General features: G+C 39.2%; 1 protein-coding gene and 1 non-coding gene across 51 annotated transcripts in view; one reads left to right on the forward strand and one right to left on the reverse strand.

The window, feature by feature from the left end:
- Positions 1-18,112, forward strand: part of R3HDM2 (R3H domain containing 2) — a 170,046-nt gene that overhangs the window by 97,990 nt on the left and 53,944 nt on the right. The window lies entirely within an intron of this gene.
- Positions 1,908-2,012, reverse strand: LOC145504138 (small nucleolar RNA U13). The gene has a single exon (XR_014052119.1). It is a non-coding gene; the product is annotated as a small nucleolar RNA U13 (small nucleolar RNA).

The following is an 18,112-nucleotide window of genomic DNA, read 5'->3' on the forward strand; positions in this document are numbered from 1 at the left end:
TAGTTTTCAGGGTTCAGACCCTTACATGTTTTGCAAAGTACATGCCTAATTATTTAATTTTGGTGGGCAACAATCATAAATGATACTGTTTTTTAAGTTTTGGTTTTCAGTTACTCATTGCTAGTGTATGTAAATTTTATTGACTTGGCATTGACAGTGTTGATTTTATGTCCTGTGATCTTTCTAAGCATCTAAAAATGTTTACAAGTTCTAGGTTTGGAGTGTTTTTGTGTGTGTGTGTGTGTGTGTGTGTGAATTCCTTGATATTTTATAGGTGCACAATTATGTTGTCTGTGATGGGAAACAGATTTTATTTCTTCCTTGCCAATCTGTTTACCTTTCCTTTCTTTTTCTTGGCTTTTTGTACTAGCTGAGACTTTGAGTATGATTTTGAATACCAGTGGTGGTGGTGGACAACCTTGCCTTTTTTCTAATCTAAGGGAGAAGGCATCAGTCTGTAGGTTTGTTATAGATGCCTTTTATCAGACAAGAGGAAATTTCTTTCTATTCCTAGTTTGTTGATGCTTTTATTATGAGTGGTCTTAGAAAAATAAAAGACTGGTTCTTCTTGCTTCTTCTGTCTGCCTTCTGATGGAGGAGGCTAAGAGACTTGTATAAGCTTCCTAATGGGAGGGACTGGGTCTTGCTTTGGTGGGCAAGGCCTTCTTCAATAAAGATGATTAAATCCAATTATCTGCTGATGGGTGGAGTTTCGCTCCTTCCCTGGGAGTTGTTTGTCCTGAGGTGACCCAGCCCTGGGATCTGCAGGCTTTGTGGTAGTTAATGGTGACCTCCGAGAGGACTTAAGCCAGGGAGGGACCTTCTCAAACTACTGCTGCCAATGCCGCTGTCCCTGTGGTGAGCCCCTGTGGACCCTCACTGCTACAGGAGACCCTCCAAACACTAGCAGGTAGTTTTGGTTCAGTCTTCTGTGGGGTCACTGTTCCTTTCCTCTGGGTCTTGGTGTGTGCAAAATTTTGTTTGTGCCCTCCATGACTGGGGTCTCTGTTTACCCCAGTCCTGTGGAAGTCTTATAATCAAATCCTGCTGGCCTTCAAGGACAAGATTCCCTGGGGATTCCTAGTCTCTTTGTCAGATACCCAGGCTGGGAAGCCTGACGTGGGGTTTGGAACCTTCACAACAATGGGAGAACTTCTTTGGTATTATTGTTCTCCAGTTTGTGGATCACCCAACCGGCAGTTATAGGGTTTGATTTTATCATGATTGTGTCCCTCCTGCCATCTTGCAGCAGCTTTTTCTTTGTCTTTGGACGTGGGTATCTTTTTTTTTTAGTGGGTTCTGAAACCATTTACCACAGATTGGGGCTCAAACCCAGCCAAAACCCAGTTTGGGACTTAAACCCACATGGCTGGGACTCAAACCCAGCCAAAACCCTGCTTGGGACTTGAACCCACATGGCTGTGACTCGAACCCAGCCAAAACCCATGGTACCTGGTTTCAGGACCTAATGAAGCTCAGGTTCTTGATGTCTTATCACAGAAAGAATTCAGTGAGAGACTAAGTGATAGGTAAGAAGTGGATTTATTCAGATACAGAGAGAAACACACTGCACAGACAGAGTGTGGGCCATTGCAGAGAGTAAATGCGGTGGCTATGAAATGCGGCATGGTTAGTTTTTTATAGGCTGGGTAATTTCTTATGCTAATGAGTGGGAGGATTAGTCCATCTATTTTGGGGAAGGAGCAGAGATTTCCTGGATTTGGGCCACCGCCCACTCCTTGGTCTTTTAACAGTGCCTTGGAACTGTCACCTCTGGGTGTGTCATTTCACTTGCTGATTCAGGATCAAGGTCTAGTCTTGTCTGCTATCTTGGTCCCATTTGATTCTAATCAGTTTATGTTGTGTCCTTGGGCCATGTCATTCTTTCTTTTTTTTTTTTTCTTTCACGTCAGACGGGTAATGTGCTGGTGTGGTAACAAGGTTTGCAGGGAAGCACATGTCACGCAACAGCGTGAACACCCAATCATCACGCTCATGAACTACAAAGGGATCCATGTCATTCTTTCAAAAGTTGTGCCCTGCCACTTTGCCACCTGTTACAGTTCCAGTATCCTCCTGTCGATGGATGTTCAACAGCTAGTTGCAACTTTGGTGCTCTTGCGAGAAGAGATGAGCACATGTCCTTTGACTCCGCCATCTTAAACTGAAAGCCTAAAGTGTGGTGTTTAATTTCTCAGTGTGTGGAGATGGACCTGTTATATATTTATTATTGATTTCTAATTTAATTCCGTTTTGGTGAGAGAAGATGGCTTCCCTTGTGGCTCAGGCAAAGAATTTGCCTGCAAAGCGGGAGACCTGGGTTCCATCCCTGGGTTGGGAAGATCCCCTGGAGAAGGGAAAGGCTACCCACTCCAGTATTCTGGCCTGGAGAATTCCATGGACTGTACAGTCCATGGGATCACAAAGAGTTGGACATGACTGAGTGACTTTCAGAGATGATACTTTGTATGATTTCAGGGTTTTTTTTTTTTAATTTGTTCAGGTTGTTTTATGATTTGGCATATATGGTCTGTCTTGGTGATGTTTCATGAGCACTTGAAAAGAATATGCATTTTGTTTATAGTTGGAGTGTTCTGTAAATGTCAACTAGATCCTATTGTTTGATGATTCTATTCAGTTCTTTATCCTTGCTAATTTTTTTAAGTAATTTTTAAAATTTATTTATTTTTGGCTGTGCTGGGTCTTCATTCCTGTGAGGACTTTCCTCTAGTTGTTCCAAGTGGGGGCTACTCTCTAGTTGTAGTGCTGGGGCTTCACATTGCGTTAGCTTCTCTTGTTGCGCGGTACAGCCTCTAGGCACATGAACCTCTGTAGTTGTGGCACACAGACTCAGTAGTTTCAGCTCCCAGGCTCTAGAGTACAGGCTCAGTAGCTGTGGCACATGGGCTTAGTTGCTCTGCAGTATGTGGAATTTTCCCTGACCAGGGATCAAACTGGTGTCTGCTGCATTGGCAAGCGGATTCTTCACCCTTCAGCCACCAGGGAAGCCCTGTATCCTTGCTGATTTTTGATCTAATGGTTCTGTCTATTCCTAAAAGAGGGATGTTGAAATATTTAGTTGTAATTGTGCATGTCTGTTTTTCATTTCAGGGCTTCCCTGGGGCTCATCAGTAAAGAATTTGCCTGCAATGCAGGAAACATGGGTTCAGTCCCTGGGTTGGGAAGATTCCCCTGGAAAAGGAAATGGCAACTTAGTCCAGAGGTTGCCTGGGAAATCCCATGGATAGAGGAGCCTGGCGAGCTGCAGGCCATAGGGTCACAAAAAAGTCAGACATGACTTAACAACTAAACAACAACAACAATATTTCATTTCAGTTATTAGTTTTTGTTTTGTGTATTATGAAGCTGTGTTGATAGGTGCATAGATGTTTAGAGTTGTTGTCATCTTGGTGAATTGTCCCTTTTTGTCATTATGTAATATTCTTCATCTGTGTGATTTCTTTGCTCTGGAGTCTACTTTGTCTAATATTGATTTAGACCTTCCAGCTTCTTTTGGCTAGTATTTGTATAGTGTGTCTTTGTCAACCTTTTAAAATTTAAATTGATAGAGTTTATTTTTTGGAACAATTTTGGGTTTACAGAAAAATTGAGCAGAAAGTACACAGAGTTCCCATATGCCATTCTTCTCCAATAGACGCATGGTTTCCCTGTTAACGTATTATTTACTGGGGGATTTTTCAGAAACTAATGCCTGTGGCTGGCAATTTGTTACATAAGTGAATATTGAAATATCTCCAGTCAGTAACATTTGGGTAATAAAAGACATATTCATACATCTCTGGTCAATAATGTGTTAATAACCATTTTGCTTTACTGTGGTACGTGAGTTACAGTTGATGAGCCAATAGTGATATGTTATTGTTAACTAAAGTCTGTAGTTTAATTTAGGTTTCACTCTTTGTATTGTCCAGTTCTCTGGGTTTTGACAAATACATGTCATGTATCCACTGTTAAAGTATCATACAGAATAGTTTATTCCATTTCCTTTTAACTCACCTATATCACTATATTTGAAGTGACTTTGTAATTTATTTGAACAGTCCCTCTTTAATTGTCATTTTTAGACCATTTACATTTAATGTAATTATGGATATTTTAGATTTAGGTGTACCATCTAATTTGGTTTTTGTTGCTTCTATTTTTAAACTCTGAGGATCCCTTCTTCCTGCCTTTTGAGTCATTTGAACATTTTGTAGTATTCCATTTTAATTATTCATGCTTGTCTTTTAATTATTCATGTTTGTGTTTAAGGTTTTGGCTATCTTTATATAGTTTTTTATTGGTTGCTCTAGGGATCTCTCGCTTGCTCTTTTTTCTCTCAGAATACACATGCAAACACAGATACACATATACGTATGTGTATGTGTAGTGCAAGTCTCTCAGTCGTGTCCAACTTGTTGCGACCCCATGGACTATACAGTCCATGGAATTCTCCAGGCCAGGATACTGGAGTGGGTAGCCTTTCTGTGCACATGTAACTTTTAACAATCTGCTTAGACTTACTATTTCACCATTTCAGTTGGAGTGTCAAAACCTTTCCAGGTTCTTTTCCTGTCGCCTCTAATGTTACAGTTGTCCTGTCCATTACGTTTATCTACATACATTGAAAGCTTAATGAGATAATCTTACAGTTCTTGTTTTCAAACATCGAAATATGTTTTAAAGAACTAAATAGGAGAAGAATATTATATGTAACTAGACATTCAGCATTTTTGTTCTTCTTCCCTCACTCCTGGTATTCCAAGTCTTATTGTATTGTTTCCCACTTGTTTGAACAACCTTCTTTGGTCATTCTTGAGTAGGTTTGCTGACAGTTCTCTTAGTTTTTCTTCTTCTTTGTCATTTTTATTACTTAAGGGTCTTTTCTCTGGACATAGGATTCTGTGTTTATGGTTCTTTCCTTTAAGCACTTTAAGCATGTTACTCTACTTCCTTCTAGTCTTAATAGTTTCTGATGAGAAATATGCAGTCATTCAGGTCATTGTTCCCTTAGTAAGTCCTGCATCATTTCTGTCTTATTACTTTCCAAGATTTGTTCTTTGTCTGTAGTTTTTAAGCTGTTAGATTGTGATGAATCCAGGAGTGGATTTTATTGTGTTTATCCTGCTTGGGGATTTCAGAGCTTCTTAACTCTGTAGGTTTATGTCTTCTGTCAAGTTTGTGAAGCTTGTAGCCATTACTTCTTAAATTGTTTCACCATACTTTCTCTCCTGCTTCTGGGATACTGATAGCCCAGATATTAGGCTTTTTTGTATTATTTTACAGGCCTGTGATAATCTGTTCTTCCTGCCTCAATCTTTTTTCTCTTTATTGTTGATATTTGGTATGATTCATATTTGGTATTTCTATTGAAATTTGATTTATCTTCAATTGGAATTTGATCTGTCTTCAGATTCACTGACTCTTCTCTCATTTCTGTTCTGCTATTGAACTCATCAAGTGAGTGTTTATGTTTTTACTGCTCTATTTTTTAGTTCTAAAATTTCCATTTGGTTCCTTTTTATAGCCTCTCTTTCTTCCCTGAAACATTCTGTTAGTTTCAGGAGTGATTTCTCTACATTTTGGCAACATTTTTTGTAATAGATGATTTAATAGCTATCAGATAATTTCTTCATATATGTCAACTCCATGTTGCATCTATTCATCTCTCTTCCTGTGCAGATTGAGATTATTTTGCTTCTTTGTATTCTAAGTAATTTTGGATCATATCCTAAAATTTTTGAATATTATAAGGATCTGGATCTTGTTAAATACTGTGGCGAATGTTGACTTTTATTTTAGCAGACACTTGACCTGGTTGGGTTCAGCTTGCAAAGTCTGTCCAGCCTCCAGTGGATGGTGATTACAAAGTTGTTTCAGTTTTCTTAGCTTTTGCAGCGCTATTTAGATCTGCTTTGCATGTGCACTACCCATTAACTCATATGGGACTTGTGTGTGTGTTGGTTGCTCAGTTGTGTCTAACTCTTTGTGATCCCATGGACTGTAGCTCACCAGGTTCCTCTGTGCATGGAATTTTCCAGGCAAGAATGCTGGAGTAGGTTGCCATTTCTTCCTCTAGGGGATCTTCCCAACCCAGGGAGTGAACCTGGGTCTCCTATTTTGCAGGTGGATTCTTTACTGTTCGAGCCACCAGGAAAGCCCCCATATAGGGCTTGGTTGGTGGCTGTTCTCATAGTTCAAACTGTTAGGAGATACATGGTGAATTATTTTAGGTATGAAAGGTCATTATGAGAACATCTCAAATAGTTCTGAAAAGAATGTATACATACTGTAGCACATATGTACTAAATATGTGAATCTGGGTGACTTGTACTATTTTTGAAAATTCTCTGTATGTTAGAAACTTCTCAAACAAAAATTTGGAGGCAGAAAAATATATATATAGGTCAGAAACATGCCATTTCTCTTAAAAACTTCCAGTGGCCTCTCATCTCACTGAGTGTAAAAGCCAGATTCCTTTTTGTGGTCCATTTGGCCCTTCAAGATCAGCTTTTTCAAAACCCCCAGTGGCTTCTCATCTCATTCAGAGTAAAAGCCAGAATCCTCCCTGTTTTTCCTTCTTCCATATGACCTTTAATTTATTTACCTTATATTCCTAGAACTCATCATAGTGTTTGGCCTGTAGTAAGAACACAAACACAGAGCAGACATGTTTGTATGAATGACTGACTAGTTGTGTCTCTGTCACAGATTTTATTGTTTTTCTCAGGATGTCTGAACCCCACTTATATTTTACTTCATGATTTTGCAGACCTTGCACCACCTACAATGTCTGTTACTTGCCTACTCCCTTTTGTTAGGCTTTTAAAAATTAGGATCTAATTTTTAAATTTTTTTAATTCTTAAAAATTACGTCCCAGAGCCATACATACTTTCAAGAACTATTACTCTTCTTTCCTGGTGTCTTTTGTACCACTTCATTTTTATCTTGTTATCCTCATCTCCACCCATGTGCTGTATTCTCATTCTTTTTCATCAGTTCTGTTAGTAAGATACCTTCATGGTTTCCTCATTACACTCATTTTATAGCCAGTCTTTTCCCCATCATTCGGGGGGCAGATATGGGAGAAGGAACAGATAGCTACTAGTTAGTATCCTGTGTTCAAACTGAAAAATGATTATTAAATATAGCTTGCTGAAAAGAAAATTCTTTTTATGTAGATTTGCCCTTAGTTTCTAAAGTCCAGCCCAGTAGCTTTTAGGCAAAGACCATTTCTCTGACTTCAGTTATTTTGCAGGTGAGAAAACGGCAAAATAAGTTTAAACATGAACTTAAAATTCAGTACACATCCGCAACTCATTATTCTTCTCTAATAAGACTGTTTTGGCATCTCGGCATATATAGCAGAAAAGAGCTGGTGCTGTGTCTTTAAAAACTATCCTCCGAGCAGTGTGGAAGCAGGCATGTCACTGAAGTGCTTGAATGAGAGCGAGAAGAGGAGGTAGAAGGGGGTGCTCTTATAGCCTCTGTGTGTGTGTGTGTGTTTGTGTCTTTCCCTGCGCGCGCACATGTGAGTGTGACTGTTGGCAGAGCTCTAGGTGACATCCCTCTGAACAGCTGGGCCATGGTCTGCTTCAGAGCTGCTTGTCAGAGCAATTAGCTTGCTAGAGACGCAGCAGCAAGGATCAGTAGCGTTTCATTCAAGGGTGAAGGGGGTGGGAGGGGACTGTGGGCGGGGAAGAGGCACAGGTTTCCCAGAAGGAATTTCTTCCTGCAAAATTCCGGCAGAACAGATTCTTACAATGAGGTCTCCATTAATAATGTGAGCTCGCTGTTGGTTTAAGTGCAGATCCATCTGGGGTGAGTTTTGGATAATTTTCTCTCTTTTATGTAAAAGTCCTTGAACTCCACAGACTGGGTAGGGGAAAAGCTAGAAAGATATCTTTTGTATCTTGACCAATTTAACTGTATAATACATTTAGGGAAATAAGATAATTTTCAAGTGTTAAATTTGTGAGGATTTTTGTTTTTTATCTTTAAAATCTTTTTAAAATTAGATATGCTAGAACTTTTCTGTAGTCCGATTCTACCTTTTCTATGGCTATTTCAAGTGATGCTTCATTCAGATTTAGCTTATGAGAATAGTGGTGATTTCTGTTCTTTTCGGTGATGCTATTGACGCACATTGCAGGAAGCGGGGAATCCCCTATAAATATCTTTCACTGTGTCATTCCACAGCTATCCACACCCAGGTGGTAAATATGTCTCTCTGTCCTATGTCTTTACATAACTGTCCCCTAGTCTTTAAATGTGTTAAAAAGAAACATGTCGCCTTTGCTGTGTCTAGGAAGCTTTTTTGATTATGAACATCTAAGGAGAATTTATTCAGCCTTTTTAGTGAAACATGCCTTGTGACATTGAGGTTGTCATAAGAATTTCCTGTGGGTTTACTGCTTCTTATTTTGGATTACTTGTTTGTTTCTTATAATTGGTTTGTTTTTGTTTGCTGCCCTTGGTTTCTAAAGGGTGTAGAGATGGGATTCCCTCTACCTCCAGTGACGTAGTGATTTTGTTTGCAGTCTTTTTCTTCTGAAAGGGAGGGGACAGAGAGAGGAAGAAGAAAAAATCCATCTGAAGCGGTGCGTTCTCCCATCTATGCCTTGATGATAACTGGGTACCATTGAACAGAACTGAAGCCAGAGTGGGATGTTGTTAATGACAGGGATGCTATTTTGTTTCTTTCCTTTTAGAATAGGCTGAGCGCAAAGTCAGGATTGCTGAAGCAGAGTGCCTGAATTAACCCTTTATGTCCTGCTACTAATGAATTTTACTTAATTGCCTTTTCTAAGTATGGAATGAAAAGGGGGCTCATAAAGAGATTTCTTGAACCTACCAAACACGAGTAATTCTAGGTTGGGTTTTGGAATTTGAAATTTTTCTACTTTATTTGCGCTGATCCTGAGCAGGAGGTTTGTACACTGTTTCTCAGATCTCAAAAATAGATAGTTATATAAAATTGCTTGCCACAGTAGTTAGAGTGAAACTCTCAGTTTGAATGTATGAAGCTAAAGCAAAGATTTAGGAAGAAATTGTTATACTCTTAGGTGTGCATCTAACTTACCTTTTTTTGGGTTAAGTTTTTGGACTTCCACTTTCTCTTTATGCAACTCTATTTTAATAATCTGATCTCTGGAGGGCTGCCTGCAGAGGCCAATGTGAAAAATTTGCAGTAGACTAGAGCCTAGGAATATTTTAGGAATATTTGCCTGTATTTTGATCCAATATGTGTGTGGATACAATATGTTGAAAAGTGCCTTTAAGAACTTGCTGGCTTATTTTCTATCCTGATCTCCTTTTCTCTTCTGTGCTTTCATTTATTCTAAGTTCTCCGGGTAAAGTGAAAAGAGTAATATCTGCTTTTAGCTTACATTATACAGTCCTATTTTTATGGCAGTTCAGTTGTATTAATATTTATTATAGCCATAAATATTTCAAACTAACAAAATTCTAATTTTATTTGGAGAGAAGTAGGGGGAAGTAGCAGCAGCAGGGGGAAGTAAAGAAATACCCTTCTTGGGTAAGCCAAGAGCATTCTGAAAGAATAAACTATTTAGAAGCTTGCAAGAGACCGGGGCTATAAGGGTTAATAGAAATTCCACCGCATCCTTGCATCTAAATGTTGCAGCAGATATGTGGATAATTTCTTGCTAGCTTTTCAGGAAACCCCTGTGGTGGACAACCCTCATTAATCGTTGCCAGGAGACTGCTCTGACGTCACTGGGAGCAGTTCCCTGTCTGCAACGAGGACAGGAATAGCCTTTGAGGGGGAAGAAAGCTTCTGTGAAGTTAAAAGATGACGGTTTTGTTAACTTGGTTTTCCTTCCATTTGGGAGTGGGTGGGATAGGCCCAAAGTCTTTCTTAAATATTTCCGTCATTAGCATTGGAAAATTTACTGAGAGATCTTTTTGTTTCAACTAAAAGTACCTTCTTATTTAATCTTTGTTTTCTAACCATCAAGATTTTAGAAAAGGTCTAGGAAAGAAAAACTGAAAAAATGTTGAAGTAAGGTTTGTTTCTTTTTATCCTTTTTTCACTCACTTCTCCCATCCCCTCAAGAAAAGAAAAAGATCAAAAACTGCTTTTGGAAAAGATGTTTAGCATCACCTTGTTTGTGATAATTAAAATATAATATATGTTGGAAGAACTTTCCAGCAACATTGAGAGGGACTGTTTCTGTGCCTAAAAGTTACCTTGTAAATACTTCTCTCAGAAGTTCTCCTCTCCTAGCCCACCTGTGGTATGTGTGGTTAGTCCCTCAGTCATGTCTGACTCTGCTAACCTTTGGGCTGTATCTTTCCAAGCTCTTCTGTCCATGAAATACTGGAGTGGGTTGCCATTTTCCTCCTTCAAGAGATCTTCCTGACCCAGGGATTGAACCGGTGCCTCCCCTGTCTCCTGCATTGCAGGCCTTACTCTGCTGAGCCATCAGGGAAGTACCCCTAGCCCACCTACACTCACTGATTTGTAGCCTGTTTAGGAACTTCTTGTTCTGGAAAAGCATAGACAGTAGCTAAATGCTTGGACTCTGAATTTAGGCTGCCTGAGTTCAGATCCTAGGTAAGCCAATTGCTGGTTTTGTGACCTTGGACAGATTACTTAACTGCTCCATTTCCACATATGTAAAATACATGAAATGAAGATAATAATAGTATCCATCTCCTAGGATTGTTTTGAAGATTAAGAGTTAATTCATGTAAAACCTTTAAGATAGCTTCCTGGGCTTGTGACTGTTTCCTTTGCCATGTTAAAAAATTCTAGGATCGTAAATGGACCAAATATCAAATCACAAATATTAAAATACCCAGTATGTCCATGTTCATTTACCTTCTTTTAATTTTATATTAAAGACTTAGAGTATTACTCTTTTGTGGTTTTTGAGGCTTCCTTCCCCCTTTTGATTGCTCTCTAGACTACCAATGTACACTGACGATAGCTAGTAATGTGTGCAACATTTACTGTGAAGAAAATAGCTTTATATGTAAAGTTTTCTTTCTTCCCTATTAATTTCCTTAGGCTAGTGAGTTTTAAGGAGTACTGGGTACATATCTTTACTAGTGGACTATATGGGGAAGGAGAGTTAATATTATTAAAAAGGAAGGTATAAGTTGAAGAAAAATAAAAAGTAAGAAGCACTGCCCAGGTGAATGTCCTCAAAGTCCAGCCACTGCCAAGGGATGTGCTAAGTGGACATTATGTGTTGCTGGGGGAACGTTGAGAAACACTATAATTAGATAATGTGACTGGCCTTGCTTCTGGAATGAACTAAGGGGGAAATTTTTTTATCTCCAAGACTCTTGGACATATTTATCCTAGGGCGTTGATGAGAAATGTGAATAAAGATTTAGGTGCACAGATACCCATCACAGCTTTATTTTATTATAAAAATAAACAGCTTCCTGAATATCCAGTAAGAAGGAAATGGTTAAATAAATCATGGTACCAGTATGTAGTAGAATATTGGATAGTTGGTAAAAGTAATTAATAATGGTAGAAATAGTCACAGTTCTAGTAGTAGAAAAAAGCGTGGTATTTTTAAAATGTTCTGTATAATGTAAGTTACATAAAAATTGTTAGGTGTAGAAACATCCAAATGTATCTGAACATCCAAATTCCATTTGAATATGGAAACCCAAGTTTTAAAAAGCATACCTCAAAACATTGGTGTTATTGATAGCAGTTATCTCTGAGCTACAGAATATGGGTGATTTTTCTTTTCTATTTCTACTTGTGTGTCTTTTCTATAAGTATAAAGCCTATGTGTGTGCTTAGTTGCTCAGTCATGTCCGACTCTGCGACCCCGTGGACTGTAGCCCGCCAGGCTCCTCTGTCCATGGGGATTCTCCAGGCAGGAATACTGGAATGGGTTGCCATGCCCTCCTCCAGGGATAACTTTCCAATCCAGGAATTGAACCCGGATCTCCTGCATTGCAGGCAGATTCTTTTACCAGCTGAGCTACCAGGGAAGCCCATAAAGCCTATAGTACTTCTCTAATCATAAAAGTCTTTCTGTTAGCTGCTGCTAAGTCGCTTCAGTCGTGTCCGACTCTGTGCGACCCCATAGACGGCAGCTCACCAGGCTCCGCCGTCCCTAGGATTCTCCAGGCAAGAATACTGGAGTGGGTTGCCATTTCCTTCTCCAGTGCATGAAAGGGAAAAGTGAAAGTGAAGACGCTCAGTCGTGTCTGACTCTTAGCGACCCCATGGACTGTAGCCTACCAGGCTCCTCCGTCCATGGGATTTTCCAGGCAAGAGTACTGGAGTGGGGTGCCATTGCCTTCGCATCTGTAAGTAAAATTTCAGAATCTGTTAAAGTGAAAATAAATGATGACCTGTAAATTCCTAAGCATAGTGTTTGGAATGCAGTTAAATGCTTGAAAAACAATAGCTCCTATGTACTGAGGAAGATCTCCTCTTGGATCAGAACCCTTTCATATTGGACAGGAACATCAGTGAGACGTGTAGGATTTTGTCTGGCCTAGGATATTAAACAAAACAAAACAACTTTCAGGACCAGAGTGAAATGTTTTGGTGTTCTCGAATGAAGGTGTAAAGGAAACTGATGTAGAGGGGGCCTAGGAATGATTTTTCTGCAGTGATTTAAAATTTTTTTAGCTTTGATATAATTTATGAGTCCCACTACAGGTTGCTTTTATCCCCTTTTTCCGGGTTGTTTCCTTAAAAATTCTTAGGAAGCTTGAAACAGTTAAGAATTTCCTTTGCTTCTCATGTTAATCTACACTTATGGACCTCTTGGAACTCAGCTGATGATAAAAAAAGAAATATAGACTTCTATCTACTTTGGACTTGCTTGGGAACTGAGATGTGCATCTAAGAAGCTACTTTCAACACATGAAAAACATTCTGGAAATACACGTGGCTATTTTTACTGAGCAGTAGTGTCAGATATTCTTAAAATTTGACTATTTATTCTTCATAATAACTATAGTTCTTAATATGTGACTTGTACAATAAATACATGTTTAGTAAATAGTCACAGAAGAAATGACTGTAGTCTTAACATCATGGCTTGTGTGCCTGAGACCATTTTCTCTTCCAGAAGGCACAATAATGTGAATGTACTTAATACTACTGAAATTTACACTTAAAAACTATTGAAGTGGTAATTTTTGTGTTATATATATTTTACCACTGTTAAAACCAAAAATCCAACAGTGTGAACCAAATGAAAATGTTTCCCAGCTAAATTTCTACCCTGACACCTCAGATTCTGTCTACTTCTTAGCATTCACTTACCTCCATATACCAAAAGATGTGGCCCAGAGTTGCTTATTACAGAGATGTTGTATCAATTACTGGCAAAAGCATGTGAGGAAAGGGGGATACCTTACAATACATCAGGTGGGTTTTAGAATATTAATGAGCACCACTAGGGAGAAGGATGTGCTTTTTGGTCTAGTCTCCGTATCTAGTTTATAATTGTCTTGAATCCTCTTCACTTCAAGGAGATCTGCACCAGAGGGAGAAGGAATTGGGACATATGGGGACTGTGAAGAGCAAATATATTACAGTAGATCTTCCCTATCCATGGGAGATATGTTCCAAGACCCCCCAGTGGATTCCTGAAACCTGGATAGTACCAGGGCTTGTATATACTATGTACTTTTTCTTAGGCATCCATACCTATGAAAAAGTTTAATTTATAAATTAGACATAGTAGGAGGTTAACAAAGGCAACTATATTAGTAAAAGTTTTCTCTCTCTCTTAGAATATCTTATTGTACAAATGTAATACCTTTTCCACCTTAACTACTAAGCACTTACCATGCACTGGCCATAACTTTTACAGTTTGAGGTGTGACAGGAAAATTAGCACAGTTTTATTTTTCCTTTTTCACAGTTTCACAGAAGATTCATTCTTAACGACCTCAGCATGTTTTTTTTTTTCCTTATTAAGTTGAGAACTTTTACCTTTTCACCTAAAGGAAGCACTTTATGGCTTCTCTTTGGCATATCCAAATTGCCAGCATTACTACTTGTGTTTTGAGACCATTATTAAGTAAAATAAGGCTAATATGAGCACTAGCATTTGTGATACCATGACAGTCAATCTGATAACTGAGAAGACTGCTAAGTAACTGACAAGTGGGATATGATGGACAAAGGGGTGATGCCTGTCTCGGGCAGGACTTAGTGGGGTGGCTTGAGATTTCATCATGCTATTCAGAACAGCACTTATGAATTGTTTATTTCTGGAATTTTCCATTCAATATTTTTGGACTACAGTTGACTGGGTAACTGAAACCATGGAAAGCAAAGCTACAGAATTGGGGGTGGGGGCCGGAAACTACTGAATTTCCTCATTTGGACCTAGCAATTTTTTCTCTATGGATAGTGGAGGGTGATGAGATAGGGGAGTGTTGAAAAGAAAACAGATACAGAATTACAGAAATTGTATAAACTGACTGTGATTTGAGAATATGGAAAATAAGAGCCTGAAATCTGTGGAGTTGGATGTTCATTTTAACATTTCAGAGAAAGTTATGGGAAACTTACAAAAGTTGTGCTCAGTCGCTTCAGTCGTGTCCTCCTCTTTGCGACCCCATGATCTGTAGCCAGGCTCCTCTGTCCATGGATTCTCCAGGCAAGAGTACTTGTGTGGGTTACCATGCCCTCCTCCAGGGGATCTTCCTGACCCAGGGATCAAACCCACATCTCTTGCATCTTCTGCATTGGCAGGCAGATTCTTTACCCACTCAGCCACCTGGGAAGCCCTCTTAAGAAGGTTAGGAGAATTTTTTTTTTTTTTTAATATAGCTGCTTTATACTGCTATGTCAGTTTCTGCTGTACAGCAAAGTGAATCAGTTATACATATACATATATCCCCTCTCTTTTTGGACCTCCTTCCCATTTAGGTCACCACGGAGCACCAAGTAGAGCTCCTTGTGCTGCACAGAAGGTTCTCATTAGTTGTCTATTTTATACATAGTTGTGTTTATATGTCAGTACCAACCTCCCAATTCACCCCACCCACCCCTTTCCACCTTGACATCCATACAGTTTGTTCTCTATGTCTGTGTCTATTTCAGCTTTGCAAATAAGATCATCTGTATCATTTTCTTTTAGATTCCATTAGTGTGCATTTTTTATTTTTCTCTTTCTGACTTACATCACTCTCTATGATAGTCACTAGGTCTATACATGTCTGCAGATGACACAGTTTCATTACAATGATTAGCAGTCTTAAAATGTTTACCTTTCTCCATACATTGTGGCACGGGACGCTTCAATGTTGGAATTTCAGCTAGGCAGCACTTTACTTATACTAATCCCACAATTTTTCCTACTGATGATTTTTCACAGTGCAAAGATTCGTGAATTTCTCCTTTGAAACTAAACAAGATTTCTGAAGTTTGGGACATCCCTTGTTATTTGCATAGATTCATTGTCATTGCTATTCACTTTTTTCCCCCTACTATTCATTTTTAGTATATCAGCATTTCTTATTTGCCTGTGAAGACTATTCTTTGACAATATTTGCAGCAGTTTCTGTGAAAAATGTTTTATTAAAAAAAAAAAAGGTGGTGGCAAGGTGAATATCATCTTGTAGCTCTTAGTGATAGAGCCTGTTGCCATGGAGTCCTGGATTAGATTGGCTGACCCCGGGCCAATGAGCAGTTAGAACATAAATACATCATCATTTAACCTTGCAGAATTCATTTATTCAGTGATATATGACATTAATACTGTACATAGAGTTCTGAACTAAATTGTTTCAAGAATGGTATAAGATGGTTTTCTCTTCCCTTTCAAAATTTGCTGTTTAATGTAAACAGTTGTAATAATACATTATCTTCTTGCTTTGATTTGATTGGGAGAAAATATGGTGGGAAATACCTTTCACCTGTCTGTGAATTGAGCTGCTGCTGCAGTCAGTTGGGCTTATGCCAAGTCTAAGCCAAACTCTGGCCTCTAGACTAGAGGAGATTTGTCTGGATATCTGAAGCTGCCTTGCTTATTTTGGTAGCTTTAGAGCTGAGTCAGAAATTGGCAGCTTTTTTTCTTGTTTTTTCTTTTTTCTCTTCCACTCTGATATGATAGTCCATGTAAATGTTATATTGCACATTATTTGATCTGGTGTTAGAGAATGATCTGGGAGCAGCTTCTGAGTTCTCCATCTTCACTTCTCTAGCGTGTTCATATTTATCAACATAAAAGAGAGCGAGATTTCACTTAACTCAGTGTTAGTTCCTTGTCACGACAGATCATGGCATGGATCTTCCTCTGTACCTTATGGCTGAAAATGATTCATTCATATAAAGAAAGTACTCCTTCTAGATCTTGCAAATGAAAAAAGAGTATTGTGTTTTTCTTCTTACATTTTGTGTCAGGAATACTTGAGAAATTGTGATGGGTCTTGTTTTTCTCTCCTCCAGCGTTCCCATGCTTCGCTATTTACAGATTTGAAGGATTGAGAGAGACCTCAAAAGGTCCATGAGTCTGTTCCCCTCCTTTGAACCATTTGAGTCTCTGTAAATGAGCTGTGAACCTCTCATGCTGTTACTTTCTGTCTCAGAGGAGTAAAACCAAACTTCAGATTCATCTGTTAAGCAGAGAGGAGCAAAAAATCTGTTTGGTATCTGATTAACTTTTTGTGGGGGAGGCCTTAGAAAAATAGGATGGGAAGTATTTGGGATTTTGTAATTTTAGTTATTGTGACCAGAAAAAAGCTCCCTGGGATGACATCTGAGTAAAGACCTGAAAAGACTGAGTAATCAGGTAGAAGAAGGAACTGTGAAAGCCATCCCTTGTTACTGTTGTTCAGTCACCCAGTTGTGTCCGACTGTATGTGACCACATGGACTATAGCACACCAGGCCTCCCTGTCCCTCACCATCTCCTGGAGTTTGCCCAAGTTCATATTGCATTGGTGATGACTTCCAGCCATCTCATCCTCTGATGCCGTCTTCTCCTTCTGCCCTCAATCTTTCCCAGAATCATTGACTTTTCCAATGAGTCGTTTGTGCACATCAAATGACCAAAATACTGGGGCTTCAGCTTCAGTCCTTCCAGTGAATATTCAGGGTTGATCTCCCTTAAGATTGACTGGTTTTATCTCCTTGCTGCTCAAGGGACTTTCAGGAGTCTTTTCCAGCACCACAGTTCAAAAGCATCGATTCTTTGCCGTTCTGCCTTTTGTATGGTCCAGCTGTCACAACGGTACATGACCACTGGGAAGACGATAACCTTGACTATACGGACCTTTATTGGCAGAGTAATGTCTCTGCTTTTCAACACACTGTCTAGGTGTGTTTGTCATTGCTTTCCTGCCAGGAAGCAGTAGTCTTCTGATTTCTGATTTCATGACTACAGTCACCGTCTGCAGTGATTTTGGAGCCCAAGAAGAGGAAATCTGTCACTAGTTCCATGTTTTCCCCTTCTATTTGCCATGCAGTAATGGGGCCAGATACCATGATCTTAGTTTTTGTAACCTTTAGTCTTAAGCCAGCTCTTTCACTCTCCTCCTTCACCCTCATCAAGAGGCTCTTTAGCTCCTCTTGGCTTTCTGCCATTAGAATTGTATCATCCGCATATCTGAGGTTGTTGAAGTTTCTAATGTTTCTCCCGCCTATCTTGATTCTGGCATATCTCATGATGTGCTCAGTGTATAGGTTAAACAGAGTGACAGCAAACAGTCCTGTCGTACTCCTTTCTCAGTCTTGAACCGATCAGTTGTTCTGTACAGGGTTCTGACTGTTACTTCTTGACCTACAGATAGGTTTCTCAGGAGACAGGTAAGATGGTCTGATATTCCCACCTCTCTAACAGCTTTCCAGTTTTTCATGATCAACACAGTCAAAGGTTTTAGTGTAGTCAGTGAAACAGAGATAGATGTTTTTCTGAAATTCTCTTGCTTTCTGTATAATCCAGTGAATGTTGGCAACTTGATCTCTAGTTCCTTTTCCTTTTCTAAACCCAGTTTGGACATCTGGAAATTCTTGGTTCACATAATGCTGAAGCCCAGTATGCAAGATTCTCATGGTTCTCACAGTTATACTGAGGTGGTTTGCATTCCCTCCTCCAGTGGATCACATTTGTCAGAACTCTCTGCTATGACCTGTCCATCTTGG

Source organism: Giraffa tippelskirchi, chromosome 4, assembly GCF_054371585.1.
Source record: "Giraffa tippelskirchi isolate mGirTip1 chromosome 4, T2T-mGirTip1v1.2.pri, whole genome shotgun sequence".
NCBI classification, from domain to species: Eukaryota; Metazoa; Chordata; class Mammalia; order Artiodactyla; family Giraffidae; genus Giraffa; species Giraffa tippelskirchi.